The sequence below is a fragment of the Dermacentor albipictus genome, chromosome 7 (genome assembly GCF_038994185.2).
Source record: "Dermacentor albipictus isolate Rhodes 1998 colony chromosome 7, USDA_Dalb.pri_finalv2, whole genome shotgun sequence".
In the NCBI taxonomy this organism is placed as follows: domain Eukaryota; kingdom Metazoa; phylum Arthropoda; class Arachnida; order Ixodida; family Ixodidae; genus Dermacentor; species Dermacentor albipictus.
Genome location: NC_091827.1, coordinates 56889642 through 56916363, shown reverse-complemented (window position 1 = coordinate 56916363; position 26722 = coordinate 56889642). Strand labels below are relative to the sequence as shown.

At 46.1% G+C, this 26722-nt stretch overlaps 1 long non-coding RNA gene across 1 annotated transcript in view; it reads left to right on the top strand.

Annotated features, from left to right (window-relative positions):
* LOC135906821 (uncharacterized) overlaps window positions 1-26722 on the top strand; it is a 57850-nt gene that overhangs the window by 12527 nt on the left and 18601 nt on the right. The window contains exons 2-3 of the long non-coding RNA XR_010565844.1: window positions 16751-16823; window positions 17829-17913. This is a non-coding gene — a long non-coding RNA (uncharacterized lncRNA). The remainder of the gene's footprint in view (window positions 1-16750; window positions 16824-17828; window positions 17914-26722) is intronic.

The following is a 26722-nucleotide window of genomic DNA, read 5'->3' as shown; positions in this document are numbered from 1 at the left end:
GGCCACAGTTCACAGAACTGTCGAGGCCGGCTGACTTGTGCCAAGTGCAGTGACAATGAACATTCCTCCGAAACGTGCCAGAACACTCCACATTGTGTTAATTGTGATGGTGAGCATGCCGCATACTCGCGGTCGTGCCCGTCTTGGAAAAGAGAAAAGGAAATCGTAACCGTTAAAGTAAAGGAAAACATAAGTTTTAAAGAGGCACGCAGGCGGGTATCCTACCTGCCAAAGAAAACCTTTGCCGATGTGGCGCGTCAGGGGGCAGCGTCACAATGGCCTTCGGCGGCTGTCCGACCCACAAGCAGTGAGTCGGCAGTTACGCCATCTGCCCCCGCGGAGGTTGCCGCTAGCGCTGCTCCGTCAACCGAGGAGAAGCGACCATCGACCCCGAAGGTGGGCGCACCCGAGGCTGCCTCAACCTCCCAGGTCCCTTCCAATGCTGGCAATGGCCGGCGGAGCCAAATCCCCCAGGGAGCCCCATCAACCCCCGGGCTGGTGGGCGCAGCGGTCTTGCCCTCCAAGGCGGGACCTTCCCTGGTAACTTCTGGCTCACAAGAGCACGTGTCCGGCGCCTCACAAGAGGCAATGGACACTACACCTGTCCTCAAGGCGCACCAAACACCTAAGGAGCGGCGAGGCTCCCTCGAACGCTCCTGAAAGGGCAGAACCCCCGTTACAGGGCCTCGAAAGAGCTCTGTAACCTAAGGCATCATCTCCATTTCCATACACACAGCACTTATTTACTTTCAATATGGATACACAAATAATTCAATGGAACGTTAGAGGTCTTCTTAGGAACCTTGATGACTTGCAAGAGCTTATCCAAAAACACAATCCAAAAGTGCTGTGTCTACGAGAAACACACTTGAAACCACAACACACAAACTTTCTCCGACCGTATGTCAAGTTCCGCAAAGATCGCAATGACGCTGTCGTATCATCAGATGGTGTTGCCATTTTTATTCATAAAAGTATTTCCTGTCAGCGTTTACAGCTACAAGCGCCCCTTGAAGCAGTGGCGGTTCGAGTTGTTCTTCTAAATAAACTCGTCACCATTTGCTCGCTTTACGTACCAACACACTACAAATTAACGAAACATGAATTCCAATCCTTTATAGATCAATTGCCAGAACCTTATGTTGTTCTTGGCGATTTCAATGCGCACAGCTCCCTGTGGGGCGACTCGTATAGGTGCGTGAGGTCGCCTTGTTGAACAGTTCCTTTTTTCTTCTGGTGCGTGCCTTCTGAATAAGAAGAAACCCACTTATTACTGTCTTGCAAACAATACCTTTTCTTCAGTTGATCTGAGCATAGTTTCCCCGTCCACACTGCCTGAACTCGAATGGGAAGTTACGAACAATCCTTATGGAAGCGACCACTTCCCCATACTATTAAGAACACTTAAAGAAAACGAATATCCACCACAGGCTCCTAGGTGGAAGATTGACACAGCAGACTGGGAGAAATTCCGAAACTTCCCTAGTATATCATGGGATGACATGTCTTCTTTAGAAATCGATGCTGCTGTGGAGTACTTCACAGCCTTCATAATAGATGCCGCATCTAAATGCATACGTGAAGTAAGTGGCTCGGCATGCAAACGGCATGTCCCGTGGTGGAACGGCGAATGTAGGATCGCTCGTAAGAATCAGGACAAGGTGTGGGGGTTGCTGCGTGCTTCTCCCACTGCTGAGAATCTTGTCAACTTTAAAAAATAAAGTCCCAAGGCAGGCGAACCCGCCGACAGGCTAGAAGAGAAAGTTGAGACAAGTTTTTATGGAGTATTAACTCGTTTAGAGACGAGGCCAAAGCCTGGAACAGGGTTAATAGGATTAGAGGGCGCCAAACATATTCACTCACTCTGGTAAACACACAGGGCGATACCCTGCAAGATCAGGCAGACTCACTTGGGGAGCACTTTGAGAGCGTGTCGAGCTCAACACATTATTCTCAGTCATATCTCAAATATAAACAAATAGAATAATGTAAGCCAATAATTAGAAAAGCCAGGCAGAATGAACCCTATAACCGGCCTTTCAGTATTGCCGAGTTGAGAGCTGCCTTGAACACATGCAAAAGCACTGCACCGGGACCGGACAGAGTCATGTATGATATGATCAGAAACTTACATACTGACACACAAGTTACACTACTCACACTTTACAACACTATTTGGGCTGCGGGATACCTCCCATCTACATGGAAAGAGGCGATTGTGGTTTCTGTCCTGAAGCAAGAAAAAGACCCCTCCTCGGCAGCAAGTTATCGTACGATAGCTCTTACGAATTGTCTGTGAAAGCTCTTTGAAAAAATGATTAATCACAGACTCATACACTTTCTTGAATTCAACAATATACTCGATCCCTATCTGTGTGGCTTCAGACAAGGGCGGTCAACAACAGATCATCTTGTGCGCATTGAAGGACATATCCGCGATGCCTTTGTACACAAACAGTATTTCCTCTCGATATTCCTCGATATGGAGAAGGCATATGATACAACATGGTGTTACGGGATCTTGCGAGACTTGTCGGGAATGGGCATGTGTGGAAATATGTTGGAAATAATTGAAAGCTATTTGTCCAATCACACCTTCCGTATAAAAGTCGGTAATGCACTGTCACGTCCCTTTACGCAGGAAACTGGTGTACCCCAGGGAGGCGTGCTCAGCTGCACTCTCTTTATCGTTAAGATGAACACACTACGTGCTTCACTGCGACCTGCCATTTTTTATTCCGTATACGTAGACGATATACAAATAGGCTTCAAATCCTGCAACCTCACAGTATGCGAAAGACAGATACAGCAGGGCTTAAACAAAGTGTCCAAATGGGCAGACCGAAACGGATTTAAGGTCAACCCTCACAAAAGTTCTTGTGTTCTCTTCAAAAGAAAGAGAGGCCTGGTCCCAGATCCTTGCGTAGAACTGGGCGGACAACAAATTCCTGTAAACAAAGATCACAAATTTCTTGGTGTTATACTCGACTCCAGGCTTACGTTCATTCCTCACATAAAACATCTTAAATAAAAATGTCTTAGAACAATGAACTTACTTAAAATTCTATCCCACGCAACGTGTGGTAGCGACAGACAGTGTTTATTGAATATTTACAAGAGCCTAGTTTGATCACGGTTTGATTATGGTGCCGTAGTATATCACTCTGCCCCAATGAGCGTGACTAAGATGTTAGACCCCGTCTGGGTATCCGTCTGGCCACTGGTGCATTTAGGACAAGCCCTGTTGAAAGTCTATATGTAGAGTCAGATGAGTGACCACTCCATCTTCAGAGAGCTAACATCAGCTTAACGTATTTTCTCAAGGTTGGCTCTAATAAGGAACATCCGTGCTTCACAACCGTTAATGACTTGACGTGTGAAACACTTTTTCATAATAGACCCTCTATGAGACTTCCTTTCTCACTGCGTGCACGAGTACTTAGCATGGAAATGGATGTCCCAGTTCTCGAACAACGCCTATTGCCTCCAGCTAAGCTAGTACCACCTTGGGAGTGGCAACTGATAGCGTGTCACACATCCTTTGTAGAGGTCACTAAACATGCGCCAGGCACACATATCAAAATGCATTTCTTGGAGCTCCAGTACAAGTACTCATGCACAGAGTTTTACACAGACGCTTCTAAGTCGCATGCCGGGGCGTCCTACGCAGCCATTCGTCCATCCTTCTCGGAATCCGGTGTACTGCACCCTGAAACAAGTATATTTACGGCTGAGGCCCATGCACTATTGTCGGCTGTGAAACATATCAGAAAATCAAATATTCAAAAAACATTTTTATTTACAGACTCCTTAAGCGTCGTAAAAGCCTTGAAGTCACACTGTAAACACAGAAACCCCGTAATTACTGAGCTCTATTCCAATCTCTGTAGAGCGTATATGTCTAACCAGCATGTCATTATATGCTGGGTGCCTGGACATAGGGGCATCGAGGGTAACTTTCTAGCAGACCAGATGGCCACATCAATTTCATTGCATACAGTTAATCCTACTGCTTCGGTCCCTGTTACAGACCTGACGCCTTTTTTAAGAAGGAAACTGTGAAACCACTGGCAACGTGAGTGGGACGCAGAAGTAAATAACAAACTGCACGTGATAAAGCCACAGTTAGGTTCTTGGCGCTCCGTAACAAAATCACGGTGAACAGATGTCCTATTCTGTCGCCTCAGAATAGGACACACATTTGGTACACATAACTTTTTACTCACTGAAAATGAGCCTCCAACCTGCAATAGATGCGGGGAGAGGCTGACCGTCCTCCGCGTCCTCCTGGAGTGTCGGGCAGCCGAATCTGAGAGAAGGAAACATTTTTCCCTAGCATACCGGCAGCACATCCCCCTTCATCCTATTATGTTACATGGTCCAGAACCACTCTTTGACACCAGCACAGTCCTAAGTTTCCTGAAAGATGTTGTACTGCATGTTTTTAGTCCCACATGTTCGTAGCGGGTCCTCTCTTCAGAGGATGCCGCTGTGATAGCTCTCTGGTATAGCACATGCCTCTAGGCCCTTGTGTTTCAAGGGCTCTGGCGAGGCAGCAGTGCTCCAAGTAATTTTACCATCTTATATATTTTATATTTTGCATCATTCTTCTACGATGGATTTTAATGTTCATAGTATTCGTCATTAGTCATCGCCATAATTTTATAGCACGTAGATTTTACGCACTTTACAGCGACTATCTTTAGGCCACTTTACAGCCAAGTCACATCTTCGTCACAGCACTCATCATTCCACCGCGAAATCACTAACACTGTCTTGGCGCTCTTTGGCCATATCTGGCCCTTGCGCCACTAAACCACACACATTCATTCATTCAACTATGAACACAATGAAAGGCGTAGTATCAGATGAAGACTTAATGACGTTAAATGAAGAATAACTCCTGGATGGATGGATGGATGGATGGATGGATGGATGGATGGATGGATGGATGGATGGATGGATGGATGGATGGATGGATGGATGGATGGATGGATGGATGGATGGATGGATGGACGGATGGACGGATGGACGGACGGACGGACGGACGGACGGACGGACGGACGGACGGACGGACGGACGGACGGACGGACGGACGGACGGACGGACGGACGGACGGACGGACGGACGGACGGATCAAGGCGTAATCCATGTGCAGCGCATCAAAATGAGACGGAACGACAACGAAATCCTAACAAAGCATTTGATAATCACTTTCAGCTCGACTACTTTACCCGAGACTCTTGAAACCAGCAAAGTAAAACTTCATGTTCGACCTTACATTCCGAACCCGCGACGTTGCTTCAAATGTCAGAGGTTTGATAACGCATCCCAGAGCTGCCGAGGGCAGCTTATGTGCGCAAAGTGCGGCAAAACCGGTAACTTTGCTGACGACTGCAATAATGATGACATACATTGTGCGAACTGCGATGGCAGTCACCCTACATACTCCAGAGATTGTCCAGCCTGGAAGAAAGAAACGGAAATAATTACTGTAAACTTTAAGGAGAATATAACATTCTGTGAAGCACGACAACGAAGGTCCTCTCTATTCTCACTGAAAACATCTTTCGCTGAAGTGGTGCAATGTGGGGCGGCACCACAATGGCCTCTGGCGGCAGGCCGGACCACGCCCCAGCGTGTCGAGGCTAACGCCACCCGCCCCTACTGTGGGAGCAGCCAACGCTGCCCTGCCATCTCTCAAAGTGTCCACACCAGTGGCTGCTTCAAGCTCCGGCAGCAGCCAGGGCACCGCAGAGGCCACAGGGTTCCTGTCGACCTCCGGCCCAGTGGGGACGAAGACTTCGTCGCTTTAGATGAAGTCTACGTGACGCACACATGGCTCTTTGGAGCGGGTGTCCAGTGCCTCGCAAGAGGCTATGGACACCAGTCCAAGCCGAACGGCGTAGGTAGCGTTGAAGGAGCGGCGAGGTTCTCTTGACCGCTCCAGAAAAGACAAAACACCAATTACAGGGCTTAACAAAGGCTCTGCCAAGTAAGTCACTCTCCACTCTTTTGAGACACACAGCAAAATTTTTTTTCAACATGGACGACATCGTGCAGTGGAATGTTAGAGGACTATTAAGAAACCTAGATGACGTCCAAGAAATGCTCTGTAAGTTCAGTTCTAAAGTGCTGTGTGTGCAAGAAACACATCTAACTTCCAAGCACGCCAACTTCCTCCGACAATATATGACTTTCCTGAAAGACCGCGAGGATGCTGACTCATCATATGGCGTTGTAACCATCATTGTTGATAGATGTCCGGTATAACCATAGATGATGCTGTTGCATATTCTACTGCTTTTATACTTGAGCCGCCTGTAAATGTATTACTCAAGTGAACGGCATCGGTTCCAAGCAGCGTCTTCCCTGGTGGAACGATGCATGTAGTCAAGCACGAAGAAACTAGAACAAAGCGTGGGCACCGCTTCGCGATTCTCCAACAGCAAAAAACCTGGAAAGCTTTGGGCATGTCCAATCCCAGGCAAGGAGAACGCGCCGACAAGCGCGTTATCAAGCGCCAACTCTTACACAGATGAGAGAAAAGCCTAGAATAGAGTGAAGAAAGTTAATGAGCGACAAACGTATTCCCTGCCTTTAGTAAATAGCCACGGAGAAAGCCTAGAAGATCAAGCCAACTTTATTGGTGCACATTTTGAACACATATCCAGCTCATCACACTACTCCAAAACGTTCCTAAAGTACAAAACGCGAATAGAGAAGCAAAAGTTAAAAAGAAAATGTGCAAAAAATGTGCTGTACAACGAACCATTCTGCATAGCAGAACTGCAGGCAGCACTGAACTGTTGTAATACATCCGCCCCAGGCTCAGACCGGGTAATATATGAGATGTTGAAACAACTATCATCCGAAACACAAAAAAACTTTTTTCCCTTTACAGCGTTGTACGGTTTTCCGGCGAGGTACCCTCTGTTTGGAAGGAGGCTACTATAATTCCAATTCTGGAGCATGGAAAGGATCCTTCCTGTGTATCAAGTTACAGATTTAGAGCACTAGAAAGTTGCCTCTCCGAAGTATTCGAAGAAATGATTAACTGTCACCTACTCGGCTTACTCAAATCAAACAAATTGTTCGACGCATACCAGTGCGGGTTTAGGGAGGGTCCATCTACCAGTGACCATCGTATACGTATCGAGGCACGTATCCGTGAAGCTTTTGTTCATAAGCAGTTTTTCTTATCTGTATTACTTGATATGGAGAAAGCCTATGATACTACGTGGTGGTTCGGAATATTGAAAGACCTCTCACACTTAGGTATACGCGGTAAAATGTTCAATGTTATCGAAAGTCATCTGTCTAATCACTCATTCCGTGTTCCAGTGGGCAGTGTTTTGTCACGGAAATTTGTACAGGAAACGGGAGTGCCGCAGGGCGGAGTGCTCAGCTGCACTCTTTTTATAGTAAAAATGACTTCTTTTCGTCTACATATACCACGTAACATCTTCTATTCAGCATATGTTGGCGATGTGAAGGTAGGATTCCAATCGAGTTCTCTCGTAATCTGTGAGCGATAGGTCCAGCTTGGTCTTAACCCTTTGAGGGTCGAATTATTTTGAAAAAACTTTCCCAGGTGGTCAAATTACTTTATTGCGGACCTTGAAAGTACAAAATATATTAAGTCGGTAATAAATAGTCAAAAAATAATTAGGAACAGTATTTTGGTGTCGGCATCACTCAGAACTGCAAAATGTTCAATAGTATTTCCGAGCGTGGTACTCCTTGAAATACGGGTCTACCCACGGCGCCTTATCGCAGTCTGTACACCTAAAATGCGTGTCTGTTCTCTTGAGGCAAGGAGTTGTGTTGGCGCACACATGCTATCTCTGCGTGCGGCTGCCTTGGGCGGAGGTCTGAGGCACCCTCTCGCGTAAGCGCGTTGCCGCGGAGAACGAGAATACCTCGCGAACGGCGCTGATAAGCAAGTGGCGATAAACAAGCTAAGAGCAGTGCCAATCAAGATAGAAATCAACTTCCGCCGCCCCTGCGAGAGCGTGCCGACAAAGAGAAAAACCACGTTTCGCGCGCCTCCGTTGCGATCACGCGGCAGAACCGAAACCGCGAAAGCGCGTTGCCACTGAGAGCGAGAATACCTCGCGAACGGCGCGGATGAGCAAGCTAAGAGCAGCGCCAATCAAGATAGAAATCAACTTCCACTGCCCTGCAAGAGAGTACCGACAAAGAAAAAAATGACGTTTCGCTCGCCTCCGCTGCCATCACGCGGTGAAACCGAAACCGCCAAAGGGGCGTTGCCGCAGTCTGAGCGACGCGCTGAAGCTAGCAATCAGCTCTGTTTATCTTCCCAAGAAGGTAGCACCAATTTTAAACGCATCTTGTAAGTGCTAAGAGGTGGCAGCACCTCCCGATGAGCGCTCATCGTCATTATGGCGCGAAATTTCAAACGGAGGGTCGGAAACGTACCCGTACGGCTAAGACCTTGCGGGACAGAAAACCGCTGCCGTACATGTACGGCGAAAACCTTCAAAGGTTTTTTAACAAGGTCTCCAAATGGGCTGATGAGAACGGGTTCAGAATGAATCCACAAAAAAGCACCTGTGTCGTTTTCTCTAGGAAAAGAGGCCTGCACCCTGATCTTGAAATTGTGTTGCATGGTGACCTTGTGCCTGTAAACAGGGAACGTACATTTTTAGGCATAATTTTAGACGAGAAATTAACGTTTGTACAGCACATAAAGTACCTTGAAAACAAATGTATGAAAACAATGAATATCTTAAAGTCAAGTCAAGCACAACCTGGGGCAGTGATAGAAAATGTCTCTTACACTTGTATAAAAGCCTCATACGCATACGACTAGACTATGAAGCCATATAGTTTACCAGTCGGCTACTCTAACTGCTCTAAAGATGCAAGAGCAAGACCCTGTCCGCCACTTAAAAATTCGCCTGTCCACAGACGCCTTTAGAACAAGCGCAGTGGAAAGTCTGTACGTTGAATCGGATAAATGGTCGCTTCAACTGCAGAGAACATATTCGTCTTTCATGTATTTCTCAGAGTGAACGGAAACAGTCAGCACCCCGCGCATTCCACCAAAACGATTTGTCCAGTTCTCAACTTTTTCGCGACCGGCCCACAGTGGCACAGCCTTTCTGATTGCGTGTTAGAAACATAGCTGAAGAAACAAGGATTCGACTGCTTGAACACCACCTTATGCCTCCTGCTATACGGCCCCGCTGTGGCGGTGGCAACCTATACACTGTGATACATTCTTCGTAGCTGTTACAAAGCGCGCGCCTGTGGTGCATATGCGAATGTACTTCCTTGAATTACAGCACAAATACTCCTCTCCTAAATTTTTTACACACGCATCGAAGTGTTATGATGGTGTCTCTTACGCAGGGGTCGGTCCATCCTTTTCGGATGCTGCTGTTCTGCACCCTATCACAAGTATTTTCACAGCAGAAGCCTACGCGATATTGGCCGCCGTTAAACACATTAAATAATTTAATATACCAAAGGCAGTTATATACACAGACTCTTTGACCATCGTAAACGCTTTGAAAACTGTCAAAAAATATAAAAACCCTGTAATTATATATCTTTACTCACTATTATGCACCATCTATGCGTCCAAGCAGCATATCGTGGTATGCTGGGTGCCGGGGCACCGAGAGATTGAAGTAAACGTGTTGGCTGACCAGCTAGCCACATCCGTCCACGCGAACGCTTCCAACTTATCCACGACTGTGCCTGTAATGGACCTCAAGCCCTCCCTGAGGAAAAAGCTCAGGGCTTACTGGCAGCGGTTGTGGGATAAAGAAACAGAAAATAAACTACATGTTATCAAGCCATATCTTGGCCAATGGCCACCGGTATCAAAGAACCACCGTACAGAAGTAACACTTTGCAGACTTGGGATAAGACCCACATACAGCACGCACCCATACCTCTTGCCCGATGGTGATCCTCCCACATGTGATAAATGTGGTGAGCCACTTACCGTGCTTCACATCCTGCTGCTATCCCCTGAATTAGACGCTAATAGGAAAAAGCATTTTTCATTACCCCACAGGCAGCGAATTCCACTCAATCCTCTAATGATCATAGGTATAGAGCCTCTCTTTAAATATCAATCCTTGTTAGCATTTTTAATAGATGTACATAGTTTTCACGTTATAGCCCAAGGAAATCCGTAGCACGGCTTCTTAAGAGAGGTTTCAGCTGCGGTAGCTGCATTAAAAGAAAGCACCTGCCTCCCGGCCTTTAGGCTCAAAGACCTTCAGGAGGCATACGTGCTATTTCCATATTTTTGCATTTTAGCCTCATGGTCACTTATCATGCGTAGTATACCCATAGCCCACTAGACGTATCACTTTCATAATTTTATACTATATATTGTTTCACGCTTCTACGATAGTGATTGATTTTAGGCCACTTTACAGCCATGTTACATCCTACCATTGCCACTGACCAATCAGCGCTTAACACAACGCTATCAGTCGTGGTGCTCTTTGGCCATACCTGGCCCTTGCGCGACTAAACAACACACATTCATTCATCTTGTTTTCGGTAGAGTACCTCGACCCGGCGGAACAGCCATGTCAGCACAAGTGTATACCAACATAGTTTTTCTTTATTTCCTTACAGAGGCGCCGCTATCACGGAAGCAGTCTAGTAGATGGCAGTGAAGCTAACGCGTTGAGAAGATAATGTCCCGGTGCGATCTCAAGTCGTACAAAAACGTGTCGAATTATTTTTCCATGATCGCGTTTTATAGGATAATGATTACTGCGTACGCCGTACCACGCAGTCATTCCTCGATTTCGCCAGCCGAGAGTGAATGGGGAACAATTATCATCTTTGCCTATGTCTGCGCCCCGTCTCCATGCTAAACGCCGCACGCAACAGCTGCGTCAGATCAAAAAAGAACTTTGCGCCGATCCTCCCTGTTTTCCATGCGTAATCATGCGAACGGAAATTATAATTTTCTGCTGGATATCTGGGAACATGGGCATGGTAGAAGAATTCTGCCAAATGCAACTGTGTAGAGTCACAAGGGCCTCTAACTTTTCAGTACAAACATTCCCGCTTACTGCAGTCGCTAAAAAGTTAGTTATTTAATTTTAGTTAATTGACCGGTGGACCGCGATAATTATAGTCTCATTTTGTGTCTCCCTGGCCCTGGCCACATAACTTATTTGCATAGGTGAACTTTCCGTACTTCCCAGTGCCTAATTTAAAAAAGAGCAGCAAAACTTAATTTTGATCGCACTGTAATGAAAGGAGTTGATTACGAAGCAAAGAACAAAATAGGCATTTACCTAAAATCCTGTCTCTGCTGATAGCACACGAAGTCACCATGACTTGAGTAGCCATTGGCTTTGCCTATGCTTGCTCTGTACATGCTCTCCCTCACCAGTAAAAACGATGGTTAAAAATGAGCTGCAGAAAGGAGAAATGGGACACACTGAACAGAGCAGTTCTGCACCCAAAGCCGCATGAATGGAGAGTTTTAGCGCGTCTGTAAACATATCAGCGCTTACGGATTGCTGGGTTACCACAGCCATGTACGGCAGCTGCAAACATAGTGGCGAGCTTTTGTGACGCGTTGCGCAACTGCAACGCGTTCGAAATTTTTGTGTGTCATGTCAGTGTTATTGTCAAGTGAAAGTCATAAACAGACTGTGCATTATGGATTACGTGGCTGCCAAGAGTTAACAATAGGAATAGAACAAGGTAACTCACTACAGTATGCGTATTGTGTGCCCTCTTTCAGACACCATGTCTTCAAATTCCGCTACCAGCGTCGTTTCTTGCCGTACACCTCTTCAGTAAGTCGGTATTAACGCGATAGAGTTAAGGAGCGCTCGTGTCGCAGAAAAGCCGGTGTCGTCGGCGTCGGCGTCCGCGGCGTTGACCGTGAGCGATAAATCACGGCAGGCACTTCATAAATAAAAAGCAACTTCCAAGATGTGCTGGGTGGGAATCGAACCAGGGTCTCCGGAGTGTGAGGCGGAGACGCTACCACTCAGCCACGAGTTCGATGCTTCCAAGCGGTACAAACGCGCCTCTAGTGAATGCGGTGTTGCCTTCGAAACGAGCCATGGAAAGTTATACTGCGGTGTATATCGGTAATTATGAACATGTAACTTACAGAAGTCGCAATTACACGAGTAGCGAAGTGCGTTTCCGCTGCATTTCTTCTGCGCTTTCCACACACGCAGAGCCATCTTGCGGCAAACACAGAAGACCCCCTCCTCTCCATGTATGGCGCTGCCCCGACAGATGGCGCGCCACGCGCGCATTGGAGCTGCGAGGACCGGTGCGAGGCGGTTCGCGGCCCCGACTCCCTCTCCCCTGACAACGCTTCGCCTTGCTCCCTCTGCCGAATCAAGCGTCCTTCCTTTCTTTAGATCGCTATCTGTCTATCTCTCTGCCCGTGCCGATCACGACGTTTGGCTGGCGTGCATCATTTCCCCCTCCGAGATACCGAGTTCTTCGGTTCGTTCCGCTTGCTCAGGCGCACGTTTCGTTGCTGCGCCGAACGCCGCGTTGCTCGACCATATGGCTCGGCGCTCACCGCGTCCGATGCGGGGCGACTCGTAAGTGATGGCTGCCCTGTAGCCCACTGTCTTACACCCCTTGGCGGGTCGACGGGAACGCTGTCGCGTTCCACTCTTGAAGGCGAAGCTTAAGCGTCCTCCAATTTTTTTTCGTGCAAATGACGAATGCTGCTTCATGGACAGACTGAAACTCTCCAATAACGCCAGATTTGCCGATGGTTTTCGAAGCAGTGCGTACAAGGAAAGTACAGGGTTATATCTGAGCACGCTTGTTTAGACTGTGTGATGGGTTCAAGGTCTTGTAGTCCGTGAGCTTGCCTCTTGTCATCGCACATTATTGTCACGTTTTAGAGACATTTTGCGCCAAGGGTTCAATGCACTTAATCGCTGAAGTTTTGTTTCGAGAATTTCTGATTGGATCTTGTCACTGCACCGAACCGCGAGAGAGAGGGAGAGAGAGAGATGCTGTAATAGATGCTGGAGACGTTTGTCGGGTCATGCATCCCAGGTGGCACGTCAGGCTGGGCCAACGTTGGAAACATATTGGCGCTTCTTGGCCCAATGATGGCCTAAGATTAACAGCGTGGTTCCAATATTGGCAGTGCCATTCTGATTCCTGGCCCAATGATGGCCTAAGGTTAACAGCGTGGCGCGAATATTGGCTGTGCCATTCTGATAGAGATCCAACGTTGGCCCACATTACACAGTAAACGATACTGGCTGTGCCATTCTGATAGAGATCCAATGTTGGCCCACATTACACAGTCAGTAAACAATATTGGCTGTGCCATTCTGATAGAGATCCAACGTTGGCCCACATTGCACAGTCAGTAAACAATATTGGCTGTGCCATTCTGATATAGATCCAATGTTGGCCCACATTACACAGTCAGTAAACAATATTGGCACTGCCGTTCAACAAGGCGGGAATTATTGGACCGACTTTCGTATGGATTTGCCAATATGGGTTACTAGTTGGCTTTCTTTGGAGGACATAGGCCCGTAATAAGCCAATTTTCCCCTTGTCATCTTTTAGTGCTCTACGACTTGCTGAGATTGAGCAACGCGTTTTGAAAACTAACGCACTGATCACAGGCACACTGCGCAGGAACCAGAAATATGTTCTCCCATGTCAACTCCATGAATGGTACACCGCCATTTTTGCACTTCTCCTTTACCGAAATGCGTCCCCTAAAGATAAAAGCCAGTGTACCACGTAGCAAGCAGGGGAAGTCGCATAAATTTAGCCGCTGCTTTATTGATCGTGAATAAGAACATGAGCTTTCCATATGAAGCAACGATATTGCGAATTTGCCTGCGCATTGTATATTTTGCATGTACGCTCCGCGGCTTTGGTGGGTGAGGATTCTGAGGAGAATCGAGAATTACAGTGCCTCAGAGCTGATGGAACCGTTTTATATTGCATCGAGATGGAGCGCATATGTATTAGTGAAACTTTTGTTTGTTTGTTTAGCATGCATGGCATGTTGCGGCGACATAATCATCATGCTCCTATTCTAATATATTTGTTCGTGCATGTGTAGTAAGCTCCTTGTATGAATGCCCCTCACTGAAAAAAAATTAATTGCACGTTTTTGGCATTTGCGTGTCAACAACCTCTTGTCTTTGGCTTTAGTAGGCACGGTGCATTCCGGATTTTTTTTTTCGGCCTAGCTTTCCGTCCTTCAGCCCCCACTTGCCTCTCCCCCACGCACCACTTGAGCCTGGTCAATGCTATCAGTCAAGCGTTCAGACAGCCATAAGCTGCTGTGTCGAATTGGGTGCTCTCGGAAGCATGGGGGAAAGTGGCGGGGTCACTATTGTCCTCCTGGTCGCCCTCCATCGCTGTCACCCCAAAACGCGGTCGGGCTAGGTCCAGCGGGGGAATGTGGCGTTTACGCCATATTCGTCGTTCACCCTTTCCTTTCACACTTTCCTTCTATGCGTCGCTAGCACGCCGACTGGGTGCAACACCGCCTGAGTGCAACACCGCCTGAGTGCTTGCCGTCTTGTCCGTTCTTGCCAGCGCACTCCTCTCGTGAAAAATGCTCGCTTGCAGTCGTCATTCCTACTGAGAAGCCTACATCTTTAATTACGCAGCAATGTGGCCACGAATTTTTGTGAGTGTTAGAATTGATATAGGTGAAACAACAATTTGAAAAAAAGTCGGCGCTCGTGGCCACCGTCTTCGATGTGGGATGAACTCGGATACACAAAAGCATGGATCTTCCAATGGTGAGTGCATTTGTTTTGCGCATGTTATAAGTTTTATAAGGAGCATTATCACCCAAGCAATATCACGCGGTATATATATTACTGAAACAGGCCTGTCTAATGTAGAGTGCCTGTAATTACATAGCTCTTTTTATTTGCAGCTTTTGAATAGTGCCCGGACTAGAGCCACGTGTAAATCTCTGTGAATTTCACCCAAATTCCAGGACTATGATTTTATCAAGCCACGCGCGCGGCCTGATCCTGCTAGTGATACCGAGGAACCACGTTTCTTCTCACTGTTATAGGTCAAGTGTCATTTCCAGCCGACAGTATTTCTTTCTTTTCGTATAATAAATGCCTCGTTTACTAGTGTTTCCTGACGGAACTTCTCGGTTTCCACATTAAAAATTTCGCACGAAGGCCGCATTGTGTCTACACAGTCTGAAACTAGGCTTTGTGTACTGTAGCAGGTTTTGCTGCAATTTTTTAATTATGAAGTGCTACGCTGACTAGGTGTGAGCTGTAAACAAGGCGGACGGATCCTGCGCATTTTATGTCTGTTCTAAATATTACGTTACACCTTGAACAAGATATGCCATATATGTCGAAATATTAGGAAGTGTTACCTGACAAATATCTTGCAAGGAAGTTTCTTGATTCACCCCTTCGAACTCTCTGCTCAGACTGATAATATTGTTGCAGTATGGCGATTTTTCAAATGAAAACGCTGCCACATACGTTTGTCATACCAACATCTCTGATAATGTTTCTTTTTATTTTACAGTGCAAGCATTTCCTCCAAGTAGTGGTGAAGTCGCTATGGGATATGGTAGCAATATCAACGAGACCACCGCGTTATCGTGCTCCTCGGGGGCCTGATCAGCCCACCGTCATCCAAGCACTGACCAACCTGCCTACCAACGTCAGCTCCCTGCCCTGAAACCCCTGGCCAGCCCACCGTCCTCGGCACCTTGCCCAATTCTTATCCTGAGGGCAGTGCCTGTAAATAAACTGTTTGAAGATAACCGAGCGTCACCCATCTAGGTCCACGGAAAATGCCTGTTTGTGAAAATGTATTCGCAAATAAACTGTCATAAACGTCAATTTCAGTATTCTTATATTATTATTTGCAAGCATATATGACTCCTGCTTCTTGACATCTTTTTGTCGAACTTTCCTAGCTACTATTGAGGAAGACGGTAAGGGGACAATTGCTACAAAAAATGCCGCTAGGAAAAGGTTTGCGGTAAGAATGTGTACGTGCTCTAAAGCCAGCATATCTAGAATATTCGTCATGCAAAGGGCATTGGCTCAAAGCTGGCATTAATAATGGCAACGATATGACTCAACACTGGTCCTACGGTGGCAGCACGATGGCTGCTGCATTGGCATAACATTGGTCCAATCTTGGCTTTAACGCTGTGCCAGCACTGGATTGGGTTGCACTTTGCCAATACGCCAACATTGGTCTAACATTGGTACCAATTTTTGCCGGCATTGGGCCATGGTTCGACCAATGCTGGTGTGCTGCCTGGGATGCTACTGCAACTGGCAGAGGCTATGCGTGAATAAAACCATTCATACGCAATACACATGCACACCTTAACAAGCACTCACAATAAGACGCAACTAGTGTACCTTGTCGAGACCACTGTCCATAAGGAAGTCAAGGAGCACCTTCTTTGAGAGAAAAGCACTACCACCACGGAACCATGGTTCTAGTACATGCTCCAGCTCAAAGAAGCTTTGATTTATATCTAAAGCAAATATTCAGAAATGCCACTAAGTGCGCGCAGGCGCATGAAACCTGACGTAGTTTTTGCGCACGTTCCGCCCTGAACTGCGAGATGTGAGAGTGAAATTTATGCTGATAAGAAATTTGCAGCGGTAGAGTAGTGTTTGGTGGGGAGCCAAGGGACATTTGCAAATTGACATTTTCGCTTAAGAAACCGACTCATGATAAGTGCTTGTGGTTGTCTTTCTTCTTTTTGCAGTGATGCCTTGTTGAATATTCTCGTTATTGGAGAAAAATGCAGCGGGAAAACATGCCTTATGCTCAGATTTGTGGTGAGTATTTTTCACTTGCTATAAAGACCGTGCACGATGGGTTTTCATAGCTCTTGTGGCGTGCGCTACCGATTCAATTCGCTGTTTGGGTACGATGGCAAAGTGCGTCCAGTTTTTTTTCTGTATTCAGTGTCCTAAATTAGGCTTAAAAATTACGGGTGTCAGCAAAATGGGTGGCGAAATAACAAAAACATCCATTGCATTCCCTTGGCTGCGCCTAATGATTCAATATTTCAGAAAATCTTGAAGCTGTGAAAAAACATAAGACATTTTTTTTTAAATTTGGGGAAGTCTGGAAAATGTCGGAACCTTCTTTATCATACCGAAGTAAAAATAACAATATATGATGGTACATGCAATGACATGGTTCAAAAAGTTTTGGCACGATATGGACATTCTATAATAGATTATACTTTATTCGCTGGGAGATTCTCGCTAGCTTTCGAAATTCTTGGCCATCGACCATGAAAGCTACGCACTTTAATTCTATTAAGGAGGAGAGGCTGGTGTACAGTCTGCACACATCCGGAACTTTAGTTTCTACATTGCGGATGGAGGGTGTTTCTAGTGCAGTCAATTATGTGTTGCGGGTTCGTCATGTCAAAAACTAGTTCAAGCGCAGGGATTGTTAGAAAAGGGCAATCATAAGTATGTATAGATTCTCTGCTGCCACCTGCTGGAAACCAGTTGACGATGATAACGTATTCTTTCCGAGCTGTGCTTATTCATTAACTTTCGGTAAAACTAGACTTTCGGTAAAACATAATGGAATAAAACTTAGCACTGACAAGAGAGTTTCAACAGAGCCCTTGAATGCAGGGCTGTTAGTCATGTGCTAAAAGTTGCCTGGCCAGATGATTTTCAGGGTGTCTGTTTCGGCTAAAAACTCTAAGACTGTTTGCAGATTAAAAAGCGGTTCATCGCTAAGAAAAAATGCAGGGTGAAGGGGTAAATTCTCGCGATATGCAGCAGGGAAAAACTTTTTCCTGTCTGTTTCTGTTGCAGGGCACTGAATAAGAACATGGAGGACTGTGAGACTATTGCCGCACTTAACACAAGTTGGAGGATCGCCCCCAGTCAAGAGATGAGAGTGGGTACCGTATGTGTGGCCTATCCTTAAACCGCAAAGAAGCACTTCCTTGTAACGTGCTGTTTTCCCACTTATCCAGTTCCCCACTTTTTGTTTTATTATGTAAAGCTTATTCATTACTTGTGTATCCAACTTGCCTTGCCAATGATTCCTTAATTTACGGCGTAGAAAAGGCTTTATGTCTGTGGTAGGGATGGGAATATTTCTATCTCTGTCGCTAAAGGTTACTGATGTAGCGCTTTCGTCAGCTACTTCGTTCCCTTTTATACCTTTGTGACCGGGTACCCAGCATATGGCAATCACTTGATTGCACATATATAGGGTGCAGAATAAATTATACAGCTCATTCAAAACGGAATTCTTATGTTTTCGTAAACTAATTAGTGCTTTCACGACACTTAATGAGTCTGTGTAGAGAACAGCCTTAGCGATGTTTGTGAGCCTGATGTGTTTAATAGCCGAGAGTATAGCGTATGCTTCCGCTGTAAATATGCTTGTGTATGGGTTTAGTGTCCCAGATATTGAAAATGATGGTCCAAGAGCTGCGTAAGCAACACCATCAGCGGATTTCGAAGCATCGGTGTAAAATTCAGCACAGGAATAGTTCTCTTTTAGTTCAAGGAAATGTGATTGTATGTGAGCCTCAGGCGCTCGTTTCGATATTTCTAAGAAAGATATGTCACATTGGATAGTTTGCCACTCCCAAGGCGGTGGCAACCGAGTAGGAGCCATTGGGATATTTTCTAGAAAAGCGACGCCTGTTTCTACTGACAGTACTTTCACTCGGAGGGATAGAGGAGGCCTGATGGCTGGGCGGTTACGGAATAACCTGGCAGTGGACATGTCGCTAATTGCAAAATGACATGGATGCTGAATATCTGATTTAACTTTCAAGGCGTAAGAAAAAGATAAATATGCCCTTTGTAGATTAAGAAACCATTCGTTCGATTCAACGTACAGGCTCTCTACAGGACTAGTCCTGAAGGCACCTGTAGCAAGACGGATACCCAAGTGGTGAATCGAATCTAACATCTTCAAGGCACTAGGCGTAGCAGAGTTATACACTATAGCACCATAGTCAAGGCGTGACCTTATCAAACATTTATATATGCTCAAAAGGCATCTTCTGTCACTTCCCCAGGATGTACGGGACAAGAGCTTCAGAAGATTCATTGTCTTCATGCACTTCGCCCTCAGGTATTTCATGTGGGGGATAAATGTTAATTTAGTGTCTAATATCAGGCCCAAAAATTTATGTTCATGGCTCACTGGGAGCTGTTGTCCATTAAGGTAAATAGCGGGTTCAGGAAATATGCCTCTCTTGTTCGAGAAGAGAACACACGTACTTTTTTGCGGGTTTAATTTAAACCCATTCTCGTCAGCCCACATTGACAATTTGTTTAGCCCAAGCTGTACATGTCGCTCACAGATGGAAAGACTGCATGATTTAAAACCTATTTGTACGTCATCTACATACACAGAATAAAACATTGTACGTGGTATGATAGTGTAGAGTGAGTTCATTTTCACAACGAATAGAGTGCAGCTAAGCACGCCACCTTGTGGTACACCTGTTTCCTGTGTAAATAGACGGGATAGCACATTACCAACTCTGACGCGGAACGTGCGGTTAGACAGGTAACTCTGGATGACATTCAGCAAATTACCTCGGACTCCCATTTCGGCCAGGTCACGGAGAATTCCGAACCGCCACGTGGTGTCGTAAGCCTTCTCCATGTCAATAAATACTGACAAAAAGAACTGCTTGTGCACAAAAGCATCGCGAATATTCGTCTCGATGCGGACAAGATGATCAGTTGTGGATCTACCTTCCCTGAAACCACACTGTAGGGGATCTAATAGTTTGTTACTTTCAAGAAAATGAAGGAGACGCCGGTTAACCATTTTTTCAAAGAGTTTACATAGGCAACTTGTCAACGCTATAGGTCTATAGCTGTTGACTAAAGTTGGATCCTTGCCGTCTTTTAGTATTGGAATAATTATTGCTTCCTTCCAGGCGTATGGAATGTAACCAGCGGAGAATACAGAGTTGAAGAGTGATAGTAGTGTTTTGTGGGTTTCAGGGTGTAGGTGTTTGATCATTATATACAATATTCTGTCACTTCCTGGAGCAGACTTGTTACAGCCATTCAGCGCAGCCTGAAATTCCGCCATTCTAAATGGGCGGTTGTAAGGTTGGTTGCTATTTCCTTTCCGACCCAGAGGCAGTCGTTCCGCTTGTTGCCGGTATCTCAGAAATGTGTCTGAATAGTGGGATGAGCTAGAAATCCTTTCAAAATGTACCCCTAGAGAGTCGGCTTGGTCAATGAGTGTGTCTCCTTGTGTATTTACCAATGGTAGAGGATGAGTTTCGCGGCCTTTTATTTTGTTTACCCTGTTCCAGGCTTTTGCCTCGTCTGTATAAGAATTAATACTAGACATGTATTTTTGCCAGCTTTCCCTTTTGGCAAGGCGGCACGTTCTTCTACCTTCTGATTTTATTTTCTTAAAGCTGATCAAGTTCTCGGTAGTTGGGCAGTCGCGAAGGCGACCCCAAGCCTTATTTTGATTTTTGCGGGCTTCCTTACACTGCTCATTCCACCAAGGAATACGCCGTTTAGAGGGTGATCCATTCGTTTGAGGGATACATAGTGATGCAGCATCAGTTATAAATGCCGTCAAATATGATACTCTATCATCGATTGAGAGGGTACAGATGTCATCCCAGGTCAAATGCGTCAGCTCTCTGTATCGTTTCCAGTCAGCACAGTCGACCTTCCAACGTGGCAGATGTGGGGAACCCTTATCGTCTTGTGTTAATTTTAAGAGAATTGGAAAATGGTCACTACCATATGGATTTTTGATCACGTTCCACTCCAGATATGGCACTAGTGTACTTGATGTTATGCTTAAGTCAATAGATGATAATGTTTTATTTGCCACGCTGTAGAATGTAGGTTCTTTCTTGTTCAATATGCATGCATTGGAAGATAAAAGGAACTTTTCTAATAAACGTCCTCTTGCATCACAACGAGAATCTCCCCAGAGGGTGTTGTGTGCGTTTAAATCACCTACTACAATGTAAGGTTCGGGGAGTTCTTCGATAAAACTCTGGAATTCTGTTGTAGAAAGTTGATGGCATGGAGGGATATACAAAGAGCTAACGGTTACTAACTTATCAAATAGCACGACTCTGATTGCCACTGCCTCAAGGGGCGTTTGCTGATGTAAATGTTGGCAGGCGATACCCTTATCAACTATAATCGCAACACCGCCTGACGAGGCGAGAGCGTCACTGCGATCTTTGCGGTAAATGGCATATTGTTTCAGAAAGTTAGTATGTGAAGGATTGAGGTGTGTCTCTTGCACACACAGCACCCTTGGATTAAACTTGCGAAGGAGTTCCTTAATGTCATCAAGATTGTGTATTAGGCCTCTCACATTCCAATGCATTACCTGTGTGGCCATATTGGATGTGTTTTATGGTGTGTGTCAAGAGATATTAGGTTGGCTCAAGGGACCTTTCCAGGCCCCTTGATGCGGGGTATTTCCTTTTTGTTGGCGCGCTCCAGGGAGCAACGCCGTTCTTTCGGCGTCTGAGACGCCGGAGAAGTTTTCGTTACATCCATCGCCTCTTCAGAGGCGCTGGATGACGCCCGCTCAGCGGACACTCTCGGGAGTTTTTCGGGCCTGTCTGCACGAGCAGTGGCCCTGGGATCAGCAGGCTCGGAGGTCTGCTGGCCCTTCATGGTACGGGGCGGAAGAGCAGTAGCTGCTCCCGCCAGGGGGGCTGATGGCGTAGCCGCCGTCACACTCCGTGTGACTTGCGCGGCCGCCAGAGGATGTGGCGCTGCCCCCCGGCGCGTCACATCACTGTAGGACGGATTCGATTGGTGGTGGACAGAAAAACGCTTGCGCGCTTCTGGAAAAGAAATGTTTAGTTTGACCTTCAGTTCGATTATTTGTTTTTCTTTTTTCCATGACGGGCACGATCGCGAATAGGCGGGGTGGTCTCCGTCACAGTTAGCGCAGTGGGTTGCGGAAGAACAGTTATCTGATGTGTGGTCTTTAGATGAACATTTTGCACAAGTAGCACGCCCTCGGCAGCTCTGAGATCCATGCCCAAAACGCTGACACTTGAAGCATCGGCGCGGATTGTGGATGTATGGTCGTACCCGAAGTTTACAATATCCGGTCTCTATTGAATCAGGCAGTTCACTTGTTCCGAATGTTATTATTACATGTTTTGTTGGGATTTCCTTGTCATCGCGTCTTAACTTAATTCGTTGCACCTTTACAACGTTTTGGTCTTGCCATCCATCCAACAGCTCGCTTTCACTAAGTTCAAGGAGGTGGTCATCGGATATGACACCACGCACAGTGTTCATTGACCGGTGGGGGCCCACAGAGACAGGAATGTCACCAAATGCAACAAGTTTAGTCAGTTTGCTGTATTGAAGCTTGTCTCGTACTTCCAGAAGTAGGTCGCCGCTTCCCATCTTAGTTACCTTGTAACCAGAGCCGATTGCTTCTGTCAGACATTTTGCAACCACAAATGGGGATATTGTACGGACTGTCTTGGTATCATGTTGACTATGTATTACGTGGTATTTGGGAAATATTTCTTTTGGTTTCATCAGAAAGTTGAAGGTTTCATCGGTGCGCCCCCTCTTCAGGGAGCGATCAGGGAGTGTAGGGAAATTTGAAGTCATATATAGGATAAATGTGTTCGGCAAAAATGCCCGCCGCCCACCTCGGAGCCCAACCTGGGGACGTCACAGGATTAGAAAAATTCTATTCTGCGTACGCCAGCGGTACGTTCCCACTATAACCTAATATATATATACCCAAGATTGGATATATTACACAAGGTTAACCCTTGCCGCCAGGAAATAGGAAGTTCAGGAAATGATCAGAAGACAGGAAAGATGGAAAAGTGGGAGAGAAAGACGAAGATTGGAGAGGAGGACAGGAAAAGGCGACTGCCGATTTCCTCCAGGTGGGTCAGTCTGGAGGTGCCGTCTATGTGAAGCCGAGGCCGAAGAGGTGTGTTGCCTCCGCCAGGGGGCCTTAGAGGTCCAAACACCCAGCATCGGCTCAACCCCCAGGATCCCCTTTTCCCCAGACACGGCTAAGCCGCGCACGGCTACACGCGGGAGGGTCCAACCCTCGTGTGCTCGGGTCCGTGGTGTCGCCACACACCAAACGCCTGCTCACGCAGACGCCCCTGCGGGGAACTAGTACAGGTATACGTTTGAAGAAGCTTATGAATTTGCATCTGTCGAAAATAGTGCTAAGCAGAAAGTTAAGGGAAAAAACGCGTATAATGTACTGTGCGAGTTGAATGTTCCAGTTACGTGTCTCCTAAATGCATTAATGAAAAAGTTAGCGAACGCTCGGAAACAAGTTGCCGACCCTCAGGAAAATTCTCAAGTCGACCGCTATTAAAAAGCTTAGTCAGCAGAAATGATAATTATTGTCTCGAACCTTCTGTTTTTGCTCATCTAAGACACTCGATGCCCAATGCAGACGACATGAGCGGTGCAAATGTTTGGACAGTGTTGTTCAGATGTAAAGCCAATGTATCCCGACGTTAGCCTTACGTTGGTCCCGCTCCCGGAGCCGGTACGGTGTCTCTAGTGTTGTGTGACGACCGATAAACGATTTAAGAGAAATTAAGGTCGTCGAGAAGGGAGTTTCGATGTTTCGTGTCGTTCGCCTGTACCCAGAGGTTTGAATGGTCTAGAGAATGAAGTCATATCGCTGTTTGTACAGTCTACTCCAAGTGCGTGTAACTAAATAAACAGAGTATTAAATATTTGTCTTTCGATCGCTCCGCCTCTCTTGATCGCTTTCTTCCTGCGTGAAGCATTTAGGAGGCCAAGCTACAGAGGCACGTCTGCAGTGCGAAGTGCTATTCAGGTGAGTTCGAGTATTAGGCCATGAGAAGAGCCGCCTGTCCTCACGGGAAACACCTCATTCTTATACTAGCACTTATTGCAGAGTGGTTTCATTGTGAGCAAGGCTGTAGCCAAGTGAAATTTCAGGAAACGTAGACCCACTTCTCCGGAAAACGCTGCGCTGTCGCATACAATACCATCACACCTAAAACAAGTGTCGCTTACGTAAGCGATGAGCACGCTGATATACCTAATTGGTTTTCGTGAGGAAAAAAATTTAAGGCTATAGCCCACTCTAATTTCATGTAGAGGAAGAGGGCGGTGTTGACCATAGGGAAAACGGGGATGGCCGATCTTCTAGTTCGCGTTAATAGAAAAGAAAATGAAGCTGCGCAGGCCATGCAATGTGTAGGACAGATAACCGGAGGAAGATTAGAGTTACGGAGTGGGTGCCATGGCAATGAAAGTGTACTCTGGGACTGCACAAAACTGTTGGGGTGATGAAATTTGCTGGCATGAGTTGGAATCAGCTAACGCAAGGCCAGTGTGATTGGAGAACGCAAGAAGAGGCTTTTAAAAAAAATTCTGGGGTTTACGTGCCAAAACCACTTTCTGATTATGAGGCACGCCATAGTGGAGGACTCCGGAAATTTTTGACCACCTGGGGTTCTTTAACGTGCACCTAAATCTAAGTACACTGGTGTTTTCGCATTTCCCCGCCATCGATACGCTGCCGCCATGGCCGGGATTCGAACCCGCGACCTCGTGTACAGCAGCCCAACACCATAGCCACTCAGCAACCACTGCGGGTAGGGACAGGCTTTTTTCCTGTAGTGGACACAAGAATAGGTTTGTGATGAACCTCTTTCGATGGAAAGGAATATGACTAATTGTTCAAGTGGGGCTCATTCTGAGGCCTGCCTTAACGGCGAATAATAATCAGGACCGTTTGAGGTTCTGTAACATGGCTGTGTGGAAATTAACAGAGCAAATCACATAGCCACATATCACGTATCAAACTGCGTCACCGATGACTAGACTAATATATTTTAAGCGTATATTACGAATTGACGGGCACGTGGCAACGTAGTTCGTCGGAAGACTGATCGGTCAGAAAGTAGGGCGGGAAAACGGTATATGTGGCCAAGCTACTGATCGACGAATACAGGTAGGTGGCTACGTCGTTCCGGTAGCCGAGTGGCTAAGGTGTTCAGCTCGCAACTTTCAAGTCGATAGTTCGAAACACGGCAACTAAAAAAAACGAACCGTTAGCGCACTGTGGTCCGAACTATCGCTGAAGGGCTGAGCTGGGTGCCGCCAAGACCCCGAGCTCAAGGCTAATGGGTGTTTGCTCCGACTTACGATTGGCTAATGCGTGGATTAAGGGCGGTACGAATGCCGGTGTCAGGCTGCAGGCTAACCCTTTTTTTCATTTTCCTGCGATAATTATTCTGGGCTCATTCATTGACTGGGCGCATTATTACGGGTCTGCGCGTGCGTGGGAATTGATATATATGACGTACCGGTGCTTTAAAGACAATTTATTAGACCTGCCTGAATAATTATTTTCATGGCTTACCGTTTTTTCATTTTTCCGGGAAAATTATTCTGAGCTCATTCGTTGATTGGGCGAGTTATTACGCGTCAGAGCAAGCGTGGGAATTGATATATATGACGTACCGGTGCTTTGGAGACAATTTGTTAGACCTGCCTGAATAATTATTTTTATGGGCTATAGGCTTACCGTTTTTTCATTTTTCTGGGAAAATTTTTCTAGGCTGATTCATTGACTGGGCGCGTTAATACGGGTCTGCGCGTGCGTGGGAATTCATATATAGGACGTACCGGTGCCTTAGAGAATATTTATTAGACCTGCCTGAACAATTATTTTTATGGGCTATAGGCTTACCGTTTTTTCATTTTTCTGGGAAAATTTTTCTGGGCTCATGCGTTGACTGCGCGCGTTAATAGGGGTCTGCGCGTGCGTGGGAATTGATATATACGACGTACCGGGGTTTAAAGACAATTTATTAGACCTGCCTGAATAATTATTTTCATGGGCTATAGGCTTACCGTTTATTCATTTTTCCGGGAAAATTTTTCTGGGCTCATGCGTTGACTGGGCGCGTTAATACGGGTCTGCGCGTGCGTGGGAATTCATATATATGACGTACCGGTGTTTTAAAGACAATTTATTTGACCTGCCTGAATAATTATTTTCATGGGCTATAGGCTTACCGTTTATTCATTTTTCCGGGAACATTTTTCTGGGCTCATGCGTTGACTGGGCGCGTTAAAAGGGGTCTGCGCGTGCGTGGGAATTGATATATATGACGTACCGGTGCTTTAGAGACAATTTATTAGACCTGCCCGAATAATTATTTTCATGGGCTATAGGCTTACCATTTTTTCATTTTTCTGGGAAAATTTTTCTAGGCTGATTCATTGACTGGCCGCGTTAATACGGGTCTGCGCGGGCTTGGGAATTGATATATGTGACGTACCGGCGCTTTAGAGACATTTTATTAGACCTGCCTGAATAATTATTTTCATGGGCTATAGGCTTACCGTTTTTTCATTTTTCCGGGAAAATTATTCTGCGCTCATTCGTTGACTGGGCTCGTGAATACGCGTCTGCGCGTGCGTGCGAATTGATATATATGACGTACCGGTGTTTTAAAGACAATTTATTAGACCTGCCTGAATAATTATTTTCATGGGCTATAGGCTTACCGTTTATTCATTTTTCCGGGAAAATTTTTCTGGGCTCATGCGTTGACTGGGCGCGTTAATACGGGTCTGCGCGTGCGTGGGAATTCATATATATGACGTACCGGTGTTTTAAAGACAATTTATTAGACCTGCCTGAATAATTATTTTCATGGGCTATAGGCTTACCATTTATTCAT